Below are 15,757 nucleotides of genomic sequence, written 5' to 3' on the forward strand. Positions count from 1 at the left end.
TTTGGGTTTTCAGTTGGTATCATTGTTGTGTGAATGAAGGAAAGTGAGGTGGGTCTCATATCTAGGAGAGTCTTAGATAGAAATTCCAAGGGTATTGATTAGGTGAGAAGTTTGTAAAACCAGAGGTTGTTTAGAACTTAAAATTAATACTATTATAGTGTATTTCTTTCTTGACTTGGATGCCTCCAGATGTAGGTGAGGTTGCACCTTACTAGGTTAACAGTTGACCTGTGTATTTCTTTCTTTACTTCCTGCTTTTTAAATTATTATTGTTGTGTGAAGTCCAGATATTAGTGTTGTGACATCGCATACGACATCTGATATCTATAATCGGAAAAATAGCAAGTGTGTTATTTTCCCTTTTGTAGTAGTAAAGTGGAAAATCCCCGAATGTTGATCTCAAGGACTGCAAGTAAATATCGAGTTCAAATCATCGTTCAATTAAACAAAACTAGTGTCGGGAGCTTTAGAATCAGATTTATAAAAATAAACGCAAAAGAAATTAATATTGTAAATTAAGGGTTGCAAGGGAAGAGGAACAATGCCAGGGGAGGTGTATAATTTGTCCCTGTAACAACTCTGAGTCAATATTGCATCAACAAATATCAATTACTATCTGTTCTCAAGGGTATTTTCTCCCAAGTCCTTGGTGAGAAAACCTTTAATCATTCAACCCTAATTTCTATGTCCATAGGAAATTATCGGTGAAATTAAGTCTTATTATATCAAGAATGCTTTGATTCATACAGGGTATCCCAAGTTCTAGGTGCTATCTACTGCAGAGTAATCTTATGAAAACCTTACCAATGGCGGTCCAGCCTAATTGATAACCATACAACAAAAACTCGATTGGTCTAAAAGAGAAAGCATTAAACACATCAAAAGATTACCGTAAAAACAATATTATCAATGCAATCGTAAACTCAAAGTCATTACAGATCTAAATCAGGGACACCCCCTAGCATTGGGGGGTTTAGCTACTCATATTATTCAAAACTGATTCAAGATAAAAAAATACACATTACAAGTAATTGGATGACTTGTATCCTTAATTGCTTCCGCTCATGAAAATCTTCCGCTCTCTGAATTCCTTGATCTCTGTAATTCTTGATCGTCTGACAATTCTATGTGTTATGTGTTCTCTTCATTCCAAAGTATCTTCTTCTCTCATAGAAACTCTCCTAAAATAGTGAAAAAATCCCTTGGGAAAGGCTGGAAATCCCCAAAACGTCCTTGTAACTCAAGCCCGGGCAAAAAGCCCAAAAATTGGAAGATTTTGCGCCTGGGATGCACGGCCTGTGTCAACTGACACGAGTGGCTGTGTCAGGCCCCTGTCTTGGATATTTCTTGTATTTACTTTGCCTTCCTCCTGGCATGGCCCATGTTAGGAGACACGGGTGGTCGTGTCAGGCCTCCTGTACTGAAAAATCTCCTTTCCTCGAACTCCGAATCTTTCCACTTTTTCGCATTGAGTCCGTTGGATCTTCTATGTGTACCTGGAGGGCATAACACAGAAAACCAAAGCATAAAATCCCGAAAACACAAAATAAAACTAAAAATTGATAAAATGCTTAAATAACTTACGGAAATGAAAACTAACTTAAAAGGTGCCATAATGTGCACATAGTGTTCCATAATCCTTGGTTTCTTGTCGAATAAGTAATGAAAACAAAATTAAAATGGTGACCGGTCACAACCCCAAACTTAGCTTATTACGTGTCCTCAAGTAATGTTCTACACGACAAAGTGTGCACTTTCCAAAATTGAATTCTTACCACAATACTGCTGAGATCTTTCGCCAACGCATTCATTCTCCCTTTCATAGTCCCTGCTTTTCCTAATGAGTTTTCTACCACACTTCCACATTTATGTACCGCTTCACCTGTCAGCTTATATCACACTCTCTCCAAGTATTTTTTGGTTAAAGTGTATAAACTCACATTTCAGAATATGCAATATCAACTCATAAATTTGAATAGTTTCTCCTTTCGTATCAACTACACACAACACACACTTTTTGAGATCTTTTGGGTTGTAACGGGGCTTGGGTTACGGTGGGGTAAATACAAACAAAAGTGAAAATAAGTGGTTTGGGTTTAGAGCCAATGTCATTATTTTTTCACTGTGTTTGTTCTACATCTCATTTCCAATTCTTTTCTTTTTCAGTTTGTATTGCTTCGTTCTCCTTTTTTCTTTGATTTTCTATTCTCTCTTTTTCTCAACTGAGTGTTTCTCATTCGGTGAGAGCTTTTCTCGTACCATCGAAGATTTTTTTTCCTTTTTTTTTTTTTTTTTTCGATGGTCGTTTTTCTTATTATTCACTCATCTTACTTTCATATACTTATGGGGTTACCCCAAACTTAGAATTTTAGCACAGCTTTAAGATGTGTGGTCTGTTAATAAATCCTCCTTCCATGGTACCAGAAAGTATCTCCCTGGAGCTCACACAAAACAAAATAGGGTGCCTACTCTGATGCCAATTGAAATTCTGGTACGCAAATATTGAAGGTGAGAAAAACAAGAAGGGGGTTTGAATTGTTTTGGAAATAAAAGCTTTTTCAAAAATAAGACCACACAGAATTTTATACTGGTTCGCTTAGAAAACAAAGTTACTCCAGTCCACCCGGCCAAGGTGATTTCGCCTTCAAAAAAGACTTAATCCACTAATCTTGAAAGATTACACAACCAATCGTCTTAAGAGAATAATCTCTTGGCCCTCTCAAGTATACAGACTGCGCAGAGTCACTTGAGGAACAAAATAATTTAAGCAAAATAGAGTTGTAATGTAAACAGCTTCTAAGTGTAAGCGAGTATTACAAAGAAGTATTAGAACAAGAGTTTTTCACATAAGAGCAGCAGCTCGTGAAAAAAATGAGAGAATATGAATGAAGTTTCTGTGTGTTGCAGATGTGTCTCTCTAGTGAGGTAAATTGTCCTTTATATAGTAGTTGAGAAGGACCGTTGGAGTGATGACAGAATCTTGGTCTTTGATGAGTATTCAATGTCATTACTTATGTGTTTCTTTCTATAACCATTTTGTCTGCCGGTTAAATTCTTTCTTAAAATACTTTCTTTCCATAGTGAGAATTATTTCCGTTATGCTTTCTGGACTTGTGCATCTTTATCAGAGTCTTTGATGTACCAGAGTTATTCTTCAGAGGATGATCACGTCTAACTTCGTCAGAGCTTCTCAGAGTACTAGTCTTCTTAAGTAACAGAGTCTAAGACCAGTCATTTGTTGAAGCTTCTGGTTCTTTTTGCTGTCTTTCTTTGATCAGAATCAGAACTTCTTGGACGTACTCCTTTCTTAGCGGCGTCTGATCCTTTAATACTTTGTATCTGACATACATTTGTATCTGATATGTGATCAGAGTTCTTCATAACTTATTCAGAGTCCTGCGTGAATGTTCAGATTCTTGCGTGAATGTTTAGATTCCTGCATGAATGTTCAGAGTCCTGCATACTTAGAAAAAATCTCGTTAGAGTGCCATTTTTGGTTTCATCCTTTGTTATCATCAAAATCTTAGAAATCTATTGTAGAACCAGTTTTGTTCTTACAATCTCCCCCTTTTTGATGATGACAAAACAGTTTAATTTAGAGATGAAACATTTTCAGAAAAGAGTCTTAGATCAGATTTGTAGTGAGCTCCCCCTAAGTTAGATCTGGGAGTTCAGAAGTTCTTACCGGACCTTCCATGATTTGGTGTTTCTAGTTACTTTCCTGCATATCTTTAAGTCATAATATTTGTAGAGTTTGAAAGGAATTAAATATGTTTTCATCAGAGCTGTTTTTAGTTCTCCTCCTTTTTGTCAGAATCAAAAAGACTTAGCAAAAAAGATATTAGCAAAAGGTTGATATCGACAAGTAACATTTACAGGAGCCAGAAACGCCGAAAGCAAACATGGAAGCAAAAAGCAACAAGAAGAGCAGATAAAACAACAAGCAAATCAGAAGGAAAAAATCCTAGGTGCCTAAGGGTTTGGAGGAAGAGGCATCCTCTGGAGCAGCTTGGACAGCATGTTCTGAATGTTGACATTGATAGAATCTTGTTGGTCCAGTCTGGCTCGGACTACCTGTTGTTCTTTCTGCAGCTCTTCAAGGGTCTTCAGGACCAGAGGGACGAAGGTGGAGGACTCCCCATGGGTTAGTGCATCATTTCTGACCTTGGAAACAGACTCTTCAGCACGGCGAGCTGCTTCTTCAGCGGCAGCTTTGGCTTTTGCCTCAGCTTCAGCAGCAGCAACATCAGCAAGAGCTTTGGCTTCAGCTTCTTTGATTCTCTGAAGTTCTTCTTGCCTTGCTTTCTCTTCAGCTTCCTTTCTTGCCTGCTCATTAGCTTCTCTAGCTAGACGCTCCTCGAGTCTGATCTCAGTGTCTCTGATGAAGTCATTGCGGACTTGTTCAGAGAGGCCTTTCAGCTTGAAGGCTTCAGAAATCATCCAACTTATCACTCTGTTCCAGTGAGTCCTTACAGCGGAGGGATCATCACTGATGCCAAATTTGATGGTCAGAGACCTGACCTTGTCAACTGAAGATTCTGCAAAAACTTTAATTGCTTCCTCAATGGTCAGAAGGGTGGTTTCTAGTTCAAAGGTTTGGGAGGGAGAAGTGGGAGGGCTTAAATGAAGTGTGGGAGTTGGTGGGTCAACGGAGGTAGTTGGTTGGGGTATTTCAGAGTGTTGTGGTTGGGATGGTTGTGATTCAGAGTGGATTGGTTCTGATGGTGGAGGGTCAGAGGTGGTTGTGTTTGGGTTTTCTGGGGATAGAGAGGTAACTTCTAGTTCGGGGTTAGAGTGGGTTGGCTGTTGAGAGGCTAGAGCACGGTTTTGGAGTTGAGCCAGAGTTGGAGAGTGAGGGTCAGAAGGTTTAGTGTCAGATGAGAGAGTGTAGTAAGGTGGGGATTGTGGAGATGGTGATGAGGAGGGTGAGGTGGTTTCGTTCAGCATTTTTGATTCTGAAACAGGTAGAGATGTGGTGGCAAGATTGAATTTTTGAGAAGGTTAGTTAGAGGGTCTAGAGGTTGAGGGAGGAGTTTCAGAGGTTGTGTATACGGGCGAAGGTTGAGGGAGTAAGGAAGCAACTGGTTTAATTTTTATAGAAGGAGGGAGAGGTACAGATTTACCAGGTGATCCAACCAGAGGTACTGGAGGTCTTGATCCAGATGGTTCTCCCAGCTTTGCTCTCTTTGCCTGCTTTGTCTTCTCAGAAGATTCTCGTGTCCTCTTCATGAAATCTGGAGGAAATTCAGGCAGCCAGTCTAAGGAGAAATATGAGATGTATACTCCTTGTTTGCGCAGATCCTCTAAATAGTATGCAACTACCTCTGGAGGGTCGATCTTTAAGAACAGATAAAGTCCATTTGGGATCTCCCTCTGATCTTTAAGTGTTTCCCAGGAGGTGTCCAAAGTTGGTTTGACCCTGACTTGATTAATAATTCCCATGCTCTTCAGATTGCGAGTTTTCAGAGGTCTTCCAGTATCTATCATCATGTCTTCCATGAGTCTGAGCTATATCAGATGGTCCACGGGGCCACTTTCAATCAGCACATCAGATATAAGTCTCCCCAGAGGAATGCAATTTCTTGTCTTCATGTTGTTTCTGGTATCTTTCACGGAGTCTCTGAGATATTTTAACAGGATTGCAGGAAGGCAGAGCTTCAGACCCTTGTGAATGTAGTACAGAATGCATTTATGGTCTGTGTTGATGTAATCTGAGGAGTTGGAGGCTGGGAGGTGATGGATGGTGCCTAAGATGATCTTCATCCATACCTGGAGGTTCTGATGCAATTCCTTGTTCTTGAAATGCTTGCCTTCAGCACTCTGTTGAAAAATTGTAGGGTTTATCTCATGAGAAAGATACTTTGCCCTAGGATTGATGTTTTATATGCGTCTTCCTCCAGTCTTCTCCATGTTTAGAAGAGCAGCAATTGATTTCTCTGTGATGACTATCTTGACTCCCAGAACGTAGGAGACAATGTAGTGATCGTCAGTGTCAACGAACCTCAAGAATTCTTTTACCAGATTAGTGTAGACTGAGCCATAGAGACGTTGAAAGTAGTTTTCCCACCCTTGCTTCTTCAGTTCATCAGTGAGGTCGACACCATTTCTTCTCATGTTGTCAAAATCCACCAAGGTTTCACACAACACTTCCAGCTTTTCAAACAGAGTTTAGCACAAAAACCAAGTACGCATGTTAGAGGGAGAATGATTACAACTCATAAATGATGTCTAATCCCAAAACCAGCACACTGCTCGAGGAGATCTTAAGAGACTATTTCTTGATTACTGCTAGACAGTTGTCTAGAAGTTCCAAGGTCAAACGCATGAGGCTTCACATGTTACTTTATCTGATCTTCAGGAATACCAAAGAGTTGGTTCTTGGAGATTTCTAACTCATATGACTTCTAACTGGTAGTAGCATCGGAGTCAGATACAGAATCCAACTGTTTATTTCAGAGTCTTATTTTGCTGTCTCATAGGCACATTTTATTCAGGATAATTTTGAATATTTAGATTCTTTAAGATAAAGAAGAATATATCTCCAATAAGGGGTTTGGTGAAGATGTCAGCCCATTGATGGTCTGTATCAATAAATTTTAACATTACTACCCCTTTCTGAACATAGTCTCTAATGAAATGATGTTTTATTTCTATGTGCTTAGCTCTAGAGTGCAAAATAAGATTCTTACTTAAACAGATGGCAGCAATATTGTCACAGAAGATAGGATTGTTACTCTCAAAGATTTGAAGATCCTCTAGTTGATTCTTCATCCAGAGCATCTGAGTAGTGCATAATGATGCTGAAATATATTATGCTTCTGCAATGGACAAGGCTATGGTTGATTTTCTTTTGTTGGCCCAGGATATCAGATTCTTTCCCAAGAGCTGACAATTTCCAGATGTACTTTTACATTCCATTCTGTCCCCTGCGTAATCTGCATCATAATAACCAGAAAGTCTATACTTTGATGTTTTCTCATACATCAGGCCCATGTTAGGAGTTCCTTTCAGATATCTGAGTATTCTTTTAATAGCTGTTAAATGAGATTCTCTAGGTTCTGATTGGAATCTGGCACAGAGACATACACTAAACAGAATATCAGGACGTGTAGCAGTTAGATAGAGAAGAGAGCCTATCATACCACGATAGAGCTTCTGACAAACCTTTTGACTAACTTCATCTTTTTCCAGAATGCAAGTTGGATGCATGGGTGTCTTAGCAGGTTTGCATTCCGCCATTTCAAATTTCTTCAGAATGTCTTTTATGTACTTACTTTGATGAACATAGGTGGCTTCTGAAGCTTGATTGATTTGAACTCCTAGAAAGAACTTTAGTTCTTGCATTAAGCTCATTTCAAATTCTGCCTGCATTAGCTCAGAGAATTCTTGGCATACAGAGGGGTTAGCTGAACCAAAAATGATGTCATCAACATATATATGGCATATCATGAGGTCATTATTAATGTTTTTACAGAAGAGTATAGAGTCAACTTTCCCTCTGATAAAATCATGTTCCAGAAGAAAATTACTTAGCCTTTCATACCAAGCTCTAGGAGCTTGTTTTAGTCCGTATAAAGATTTCTTAAGTTTAAAAACATGTTATGGACAATTTGAATTTTCAAAACCTGGAGGTTGATTGACATACACTTCTTCTGATATATAGCCATTAAGAAATGCGCTCTTGACATCCATTTGATATAGTTTGATAGAGTGATTTACAGAGAATGAAACAAGTAAGCGAATAGATTCTAACCTGGCGATTGGGGCAAAGGTTTCATTGTAGTCAATCCCTTCTTGTTGACTGTACCCTTGAGCCACCAGTCGAGCTTTATTTCTGACGACTTCGCCTTTCTCATTTAGCTTGTTTCTGAATACCCATCTGGTTCCAATAATGTGAGTGCCTTTGGGTTTGGGAACAAGATCCCAGACGTCATTCTTTGAGAATTGATCTAGCTCTTCTTGCATGGCTAGAACCCAGTCATCATCTTGAAGTGCCTCATCATAGGAAGTAGGCTCGATCAGAGATACTAGTCCCAGAGGGGTTTCTTCAGGTACTTTGAAGGTTGACCTAGTTCGGATAGGTTCATCCTTGTTTCCCAGAATCAACTCTTCAGATATATTGGGGCGACTTGATGATTTCTTTTGGATCGTTGGGGCTTTAGATTCTTCTGAACTTTGTATATCATATATTTTTGGTGCTTTGATCTTCTCGTCAGAACCTGTAAGAGTAATCTCCAGATCTGCAAGTTTCTCAACTAGCTTTGACTTTTCAGGGTCAAGCTTATCATCAAATCTGACGTGAATTGATTCTTCCATAATTTTGGTTTCTGTATTGTATACTTTGTAGCCTTTAGAGCGTTCTGAGTATCCTAACATAATACCTTTTTGTGTTTTTGAATCAAACTTGTTCAGATGTTCTTTAGTGTTCAGAATAAAGCAAGAGCATCCAAACGGATGAAAATAAGAAATGCTGGGTTTTCTTCCTTTACACAGTTCATAGGGATTCTTTTCTAGAATAGGTCTTATGGAGATTCTATTCTGAATATAGCACGCTGTATTTACTGCTTCGGCCCAAAAGTGCTTAGCCACATTTGTTTCATTGATCATGGTTTTGGCCATCTCTTGGAGTGTCCTATTCTTCCTTTCTACAACTCCATTTTGTTGTGGAGTTCTAGGACAGGAGAAATCATGGGATATTCCATTAGAGTCAAATAATTCTTCAAAAAATTTATTTTCAAATTCTCCACCATGATCACTTCTGACTCTGATGATTTTAGAGTCAAATTCGTTTTGCACTTAGGAACAGAAGCTAGTGAAAACAGAGTGAGACTCACTCTTGTGCTTTAAGAATTTTACCCATGTCCAGCGACTAAAATCGTCAACAATAACTAATCCATATTTCTTCCCATTGACTGATGATGTTTTAACAGGACCAAACAAATCAATGTGAATAAGTTCCAGAGGCTTAGAGGTAGAAACAATATTTTTCTTTTTAAAATATGATTTTGAAAATTTTCCTTTCAGACATGCTTCACATAGAGCATCTGAAGAAAACTTCAGTTTAGGTAGACCTCTGACTAGCTCGAGTTTATTTAGCTGAGATAGCTTTCTCATACTAATGTGGCCCAAGCGTCTATGCCATGCCCATTACTCTTCATGAACAGACATTAAACATTTTACATTTTGTTCTTTTAGGTCTGAAAGATTTATTTTACAAATATTGTTTTCCTCTTGCCAGTGAATAAGACTGTTCCATTGTTCTGATTAATTGCTTTACATGTTTTTTGATTGAAGATTACGTCATACCCGTTATCACTTAATTGACTTATTGATAACAGATTATGCATTAATCCTTCTACATAGAGAACATCAGATATAGAGGGAAGAGTACCATTACCAATAGTTCCGGAGCCTCTGATCTTTCCTTTCTGATTTCCTACGAAACCTACAAATACAGCATCTTTAAGTTCCAGGTTTTGGAACATATACTTTCTTCCCGTCATGTGTCGCGAGCATCCAGAGTTCAGGTACCATGACTGGTGTTTTAACTCTTCTGCATAAGATATCTGCAACATAAACAATCTTATCCTTTGGTACCCAGAATCTTTTGGGTCCTTTGTTATTAGGTTTTCCAGAGTTTCTTAACACTTTGGGTTTTCTAGCATTATCAAAGCGTTGTGCTTGTGTATGTGTATAGTGATAGGAAAACGGAGATTTAGGTTTGTCATTAGTAGAAGTTTTATCTTCACTACGATCATACCCAATTCCTCTTCAATTGTTCTGACTGACCCCATAAATCATGGAGCCATTCTGCTTCTCTCTATCCCATTCTTCAGAAACTTTTGAAAAGATTTTTCATATTCATAAATTACTGTGTTTGAAGTTTGTGGAGCTTGAGATAACGCTTCTTCAAGTTTTGAGAATTGTTTATTTGTGGAATCTCTTTCTAATGTCAAAATTCGGTTTTCATCTTTTAGATCTGAAACTGTTATCTCAAGTTTACCACATTCTTCGAGGGTTTCTTCAAGCACCTCTTTTACAGCTTTGAATTTTTGTTTAAGTTTCTAATATGAGTTTAGAGTTTCAGATAGGCACGATTCGAGGTCAGAGCGAGAAAGATCAGAAAATACCTCTTCGGATTCAGATTCTCCATCTGAAGTATTCCTGGAGGTGGTAGCCATGAGTGCCACATTTGCCTGTTCATCAGAGTCTGATTCTGATGAGTCAGATCCACTATCATCACAGGTAGCCATCAGTCCCTTTTTGGTTCTGAAGGAACTTTTCTTGAAGTTCTCTTTTCTGGAGCTTTCTTTCTTCAACTTGGGACATTCGTTTCTGTAATGACCTATTTCCTTACATTCATAACATATTATATCTTTGTTAGATTTACCTTTTGAAGTTGGTTCTGATCGATCTCCTTTGGATCTTGGTCTTCTGAAGTTGTTATTCCTTTTTCTCCAGAGTTGTTTTACTCTTCTGGTTAAAAGGGATAATTCTTCCTCATCGTCAGAGTCTTCCTTTTCAGAGTCATCAATGACTTCTTCTTCAGCCTGGAAGGCTTTGTTTCTATCAGACTTGCGTCTTTCTGATATGGACTTTAGTGCTACAGACTTGATCTTCTTCTGAGGCTAATCTTCCTCCAGTTCTATCTCGTGACTTCTGAGTGAACTGATGAGTTCTTCAAGGCTGATGTTGTTCAGATCCTTTGATAGTTTTAAGGTTGTGACCATAGATCTCCATTTCTTTGGCAAGCTTCTGATGATCTTCTTGACATGGTCCGCAGTTGTATATCCTTTATCTAGCACTTTGATTCCTGCAATTAAAGTTTGGAATCTAGAAAACATTACCTCTACAGCTTCATCGTCCTCCATTTTGAAGGCTTCATATTTCTGGATTAGAGCCAGACCCTTTGTTTCTTTAACTTGAGAGTTTCCTTCGTGAGTCATCCTCAAGGAGTCAAGTATCTCTTTAGTTGTTTCCCTGTTGGTGATTTTTTCATACTCATTGTAGGAAATGGCATTGAGAAGTATCGTTCTGGCTTTGTGATGGTTCTTGAATTCACGCTTCTGATCATCTGACATTTTGCTTCTGGGAATAGCAACTCCAGCATCTGTTACAGGTGGTATGTAGCCAATTGTGACAATGTCCCAGAGATCAGCGTCGTAGCCCAGAAAGAAACTTTCAATTCTGTCTTTCCAATAATCAAACTTCTCTCCATCAAAGACTGGAGGTTTAGCGTTGTAACTATCTCTTTCATTGGTGTTGGCCATAGTTTCTCACTCTGGATCTCTCTACAATGTTAAGTGTTTGATTAGAAAATCAATAACAAAGCCGAAGCTCTGATACCAACTGAAGGTGAGAAAAACAAGAAAGCGGGGTTTGAATTGTTTTGGAAATAAAAGCTTTTTCAAAAATAAGACCACACAGAATTTTATACTGGTTCGCTTAGAAAACAAAGTTACTCCACTCCACCCGGCCAAGGTGATTTCGCCTTCAAAAAGGACTTAATCCACTAATCTTGAAAGATTACACAACCAATCGTCTTAAGAGAATAATCTCTTAGCCCTCTCAAGTATACAGACTGCGCGGAGTCACTTGAGGAACAAAATAATTTAAGCAAAATAGAGTTGTAATGTAAAGCGCTTATAAGAGTAAGCGAGTATTACAAAGAAGTATTAGAAAAAGAGTTTTTCACGTAAGAGCAGCAGCTCGTGAAAAAAAATGAGAGAATATGAATGAAGTTTCTGTGCGTTGCAGATGTGTCTCTCTAGTGAGGTAAACTGTCCTTTATATAGTAGTTGAGAAGGACCGTTGGAGTGATGACAAAATCTTGGTCTTTGATGAGTATTCAATGTCATTACTTCTGTGTTTCTTTCTATAACCTTTTTGTCTGTCGGTTAAATTCTTTCTTAAAATACTTTCTTTCCATAGTGAGAATTATTTCCGTTATGCTTTCTGGACTTGTGCATCTTTATCAGAGTCTTTGATGTACCAGAGTTATTCTTCAGAGGATGATCACGTCTGACTTCGTCAGAGCTTCTCAGAGTACTAGTCTTCTTAAGTAACAGAGTCTAAGACCAGTCGTTTGTTGAAGCTTCTGGTTCTTTTTGCTGTCTTTCTTTGATTAGAATCAGAACTTCTTGGACGTACTCCTTTCTTAGCGGCGTCTGATCCTTTAATACTTTGTATCTGACATACGTTTGTATCTGATATGTGATCAGAGTCCTTCATAACTTGTTCAGAATCCTGCGTGAATGTTCAGATTCCTTCGTGAATGTTCAGATTCCTGCATGAATGTTCAGAGTCCTGCATACTTAGAAAAAATCTCGTTAGAGTGCCATTTTTGGTTTCATCCTTTGTTATCATCAAAATCTTAGAAATCTATTGTAGAACCAGTTTTGTTCTTACAAATATCAAATGTCGTATGCGATGTCACGACACTAATATCTGGACTTCACACAAAAATAATAGTGTAAGAAGCAGGAAGTAAATAACACGGGTCAATTGTTAAACCACTTCGGTGCAACATCACCTACATCTGGAAACATCCAAACCAGGAAGAAAATCCACTATAATAGTATTAGTTTGAAGTTCTAAACAATCTCTGGTTTTACAAACTTCTCACCTAATCACTACCCTTAGAATTACTATTTAAGACTCTCCTAGATATGAGACCCTTTCATATCCCTTTAATCACACAGCAATGACAAAAATTAAAAACAATAAAAGAACAGAAGACACACTTCCAATGACACAAAATATACTCTTGCTTAAAAGCTCATGAGTGATTCAAAGTTACAACTCAATAAACTTAGTCCAATTCAAGTATCAAGGAGATAGTAGAATGGCTCACAAATAACAAAAAGAATTAAAACTCTAATTTTCCAATGCTCAAGTGTAGCTCTCTCTTCTATCAATTAGGTTTAGTAACGTCATCTTTAAATAGCCTTTGGTAAGCATGGGCTTAAGGATAAAAATCAGTAGATCCAAAACAAATCAAATCAAATCAAATTTGATGACTCCTTAAATGTTTTGACATTTGTTCTGCATAATATTTGATCAAATCAAATTTGATGTCTTCTTAAATGTTTTGACATCCATTCTACATAATCAAATATGATGTCTCCTTAAATGTTTTGACATCAATTCTACACAATCTTCTGCAGAATCAAATCAAATGTTTCAACATCCAGTATGCATAATCTTCTGCATAATCAAATCAAATGTTTCCTTAAATGTTTCGACATACACTCTGCACAATCTTCTACAGAATCAAATCAATATGATCTAATAATTCCTTAAAATGTCTCAACATCCCTTTTTATGAAACAAGTACACAGCTAGAAACGAAACAAGAGTTCCTAAAGAAACCTTCTTGGATAGTCATATATAATAGCTGAATATTCAGAGAATCTTCAAATATCTCATAATAAAATAAGTCTTCCAAGAAGTAAAACAAACCTGCAAATATGTCTGATCAACATGTCACGACATCTTTCTCAACATATTATTATGATACATATTTTAACCAAAAAACTTCCAATCATAAAAGCACAGACCTAACAATCTCCCCCTTTGGAAAATTTCGGCTAAAACAACCTTTGCATCATATAGCTGGAGAAAAGATAAAACAGCAGCAATAATCACAAGCACAAAAACCAAACAACAAAATACTTGGTATAACACCAAGACATATCAGAGGCACACGCAGTAGAAATAAGTAGTTGAAACTCAGTCTCACAAAAAATACATAGACAGAAATAAACTCTCACACTCTAAGAAAAATGTCAATACATTTTGTCTAACATCATAGCAAGCACACAACAGCCTAAGCACAAACAAAATTCTCTTAAACAAAATGTCAATACATTATATCTTACATCCCAGCAAGTACACAACAGATCAAACTCCCAATGAATGTCATGATCAACAACATAAAAATAACCCCCCCTGTCACATAGGAAACATACTCCCACTCAAAGAAACAATGTTCACATAGAGAATAAAATAAATCAATAGCACAACATTACATTATCTACTCCCCATTTTTAGTCAGAATATGACAAACCAAGCAGACATTCATCAATGGCAACAAAATAATAGATCAAAGCAGTAGTAGAACATGTGAGTTACAGGTACATACCATGGGACACAGATATGCAATATTCAGGGAAAAGGCCCACAAGAAAATACAAAATCAAACAGAAACACAAACAGCTCAAATGTTAGCAGTAGCATCTGATTCATTCCTTGTTGGCTCAATGTTTGACTCAATGTCTTCCATATTTTCTAAAGAATCAATCTGTGGAGATGATGTTCCAACATCTTTATTGACATCAGTCCCTTTTACAATAATTGAATCATCAACCACAACATTAATGGATTCCATCACGCCCATGGTTTTGGAGTTAAATAACCTGTAAGCTCTACTGTTTGTAGAGTAACCAAGAGATATCGCTTTGAGATTCATATGTCCAAGATTCTGGTGCCACAACTTGACTTCATCTTCCTTGGACATTAGGCATATGGAAGAGCAAGTAGTTTCATGTGGAACAACCTTGGGTTTCCACTCCTTTCTAGTTTTAATCACTACATGATTAGCCCTAAGATATGTTGGATGTTTTGGATAACCATACAGTTTGCAGCAGAAAGGTTTTATATGTCCATCTTTACCATAGTAATGATATTTCCAATGCAAAAACTTGACTTTAGTTTGAGTTTCATGATGTCTGGTAGGATGTTATATCATTTAGTCGGACATCATGGGCTCATTCTTCGTTTCTGGAGGAATAAATTTTGTCACGAGGGTTTTTCCTAGTTTATTTTTATATTGGTAATTAAAACCTATACCTTTTAAGTTTCCAGCCCCTTTTTACAACTTGAAGAATTTCATCTAGCATATCAGACCCACTGTTCAACATTCTTATGGATTTAGTCATGTTTTCAAGTTTAGAAGACAATATAGTTACCTCATTTTCAAGATCAGTGACAGTAGATAAAAGTTTCTCTTTTTCAGCATGTAGTTGAGCTATAACTCTCTTTTACTCTTCCCCTGTCTTACACACCTCTTCACTTTTGACACAAATCTCTTTGTAGGAAACGGCCAAGAGACATACTCATCATAAGAATCTTCATCAAATTCATATATACCAGTGAAAGTTGTAACATGCTTAGCATTTCCATCATCAGTTTCACCTTCAAAATCATCATACAAGCCCTTCTTTTATTTCTTGATATATGTGGGACATTCTGATCTAAAGTGACCAAAACTCTCACATTCATGACATTGAATACCTTTTCCTTTATTAGGCTTTTATTTTGTTCTTGCTTTTCTCTGAGAATCATTGTTCTTAATGATGTCGAATGACATGTTCTTGACATTGGGTCTTGACTTCTATCTATTTTATTCAACACCTTATCAAATTACATCCCAAGAAGTACAATGGCATTATAAATTCCTTCATCAGTCTCCAAGTCACATTGATCCTCTTCATTCTCAGTATTGGAGATAAAAGTTATGCTTTTGTTCTTCTTTTCAGATCTATCATCGATAGCCCATTAAAAAGTTTGAAGTGACCCAATAAGCTCACCCACTCTCATGTTACAAATGTCTTGGGCTTCTTCAATAGTTGTGACCTTCATGTCAAATTTCTTAGGTATGGACCTGAGACTTTTTCTAACCATCTTTTCTTCTAACATCTTCTCTCCCAAGGCACTAGATGAATTTCCTATTTCAAGAACATTCATGTGGAAATCA

This window comes from Lathyrus oleraceus, chromosome 3 (assembly GCF_024323335.1).
Source record: "Lathyrus oleraceus cultivar Zhongwan6 chromosome 3, CAAS_Psat_ZW6_1.0, whole genome shotgun sequence".
Lineage (NCBI taxonomy): Eukaryota > Viridiplantae > Streptophyta > Magnoliopsida > Fabales > Fabaceae > Lathyrus > Lathyrus oleraceus.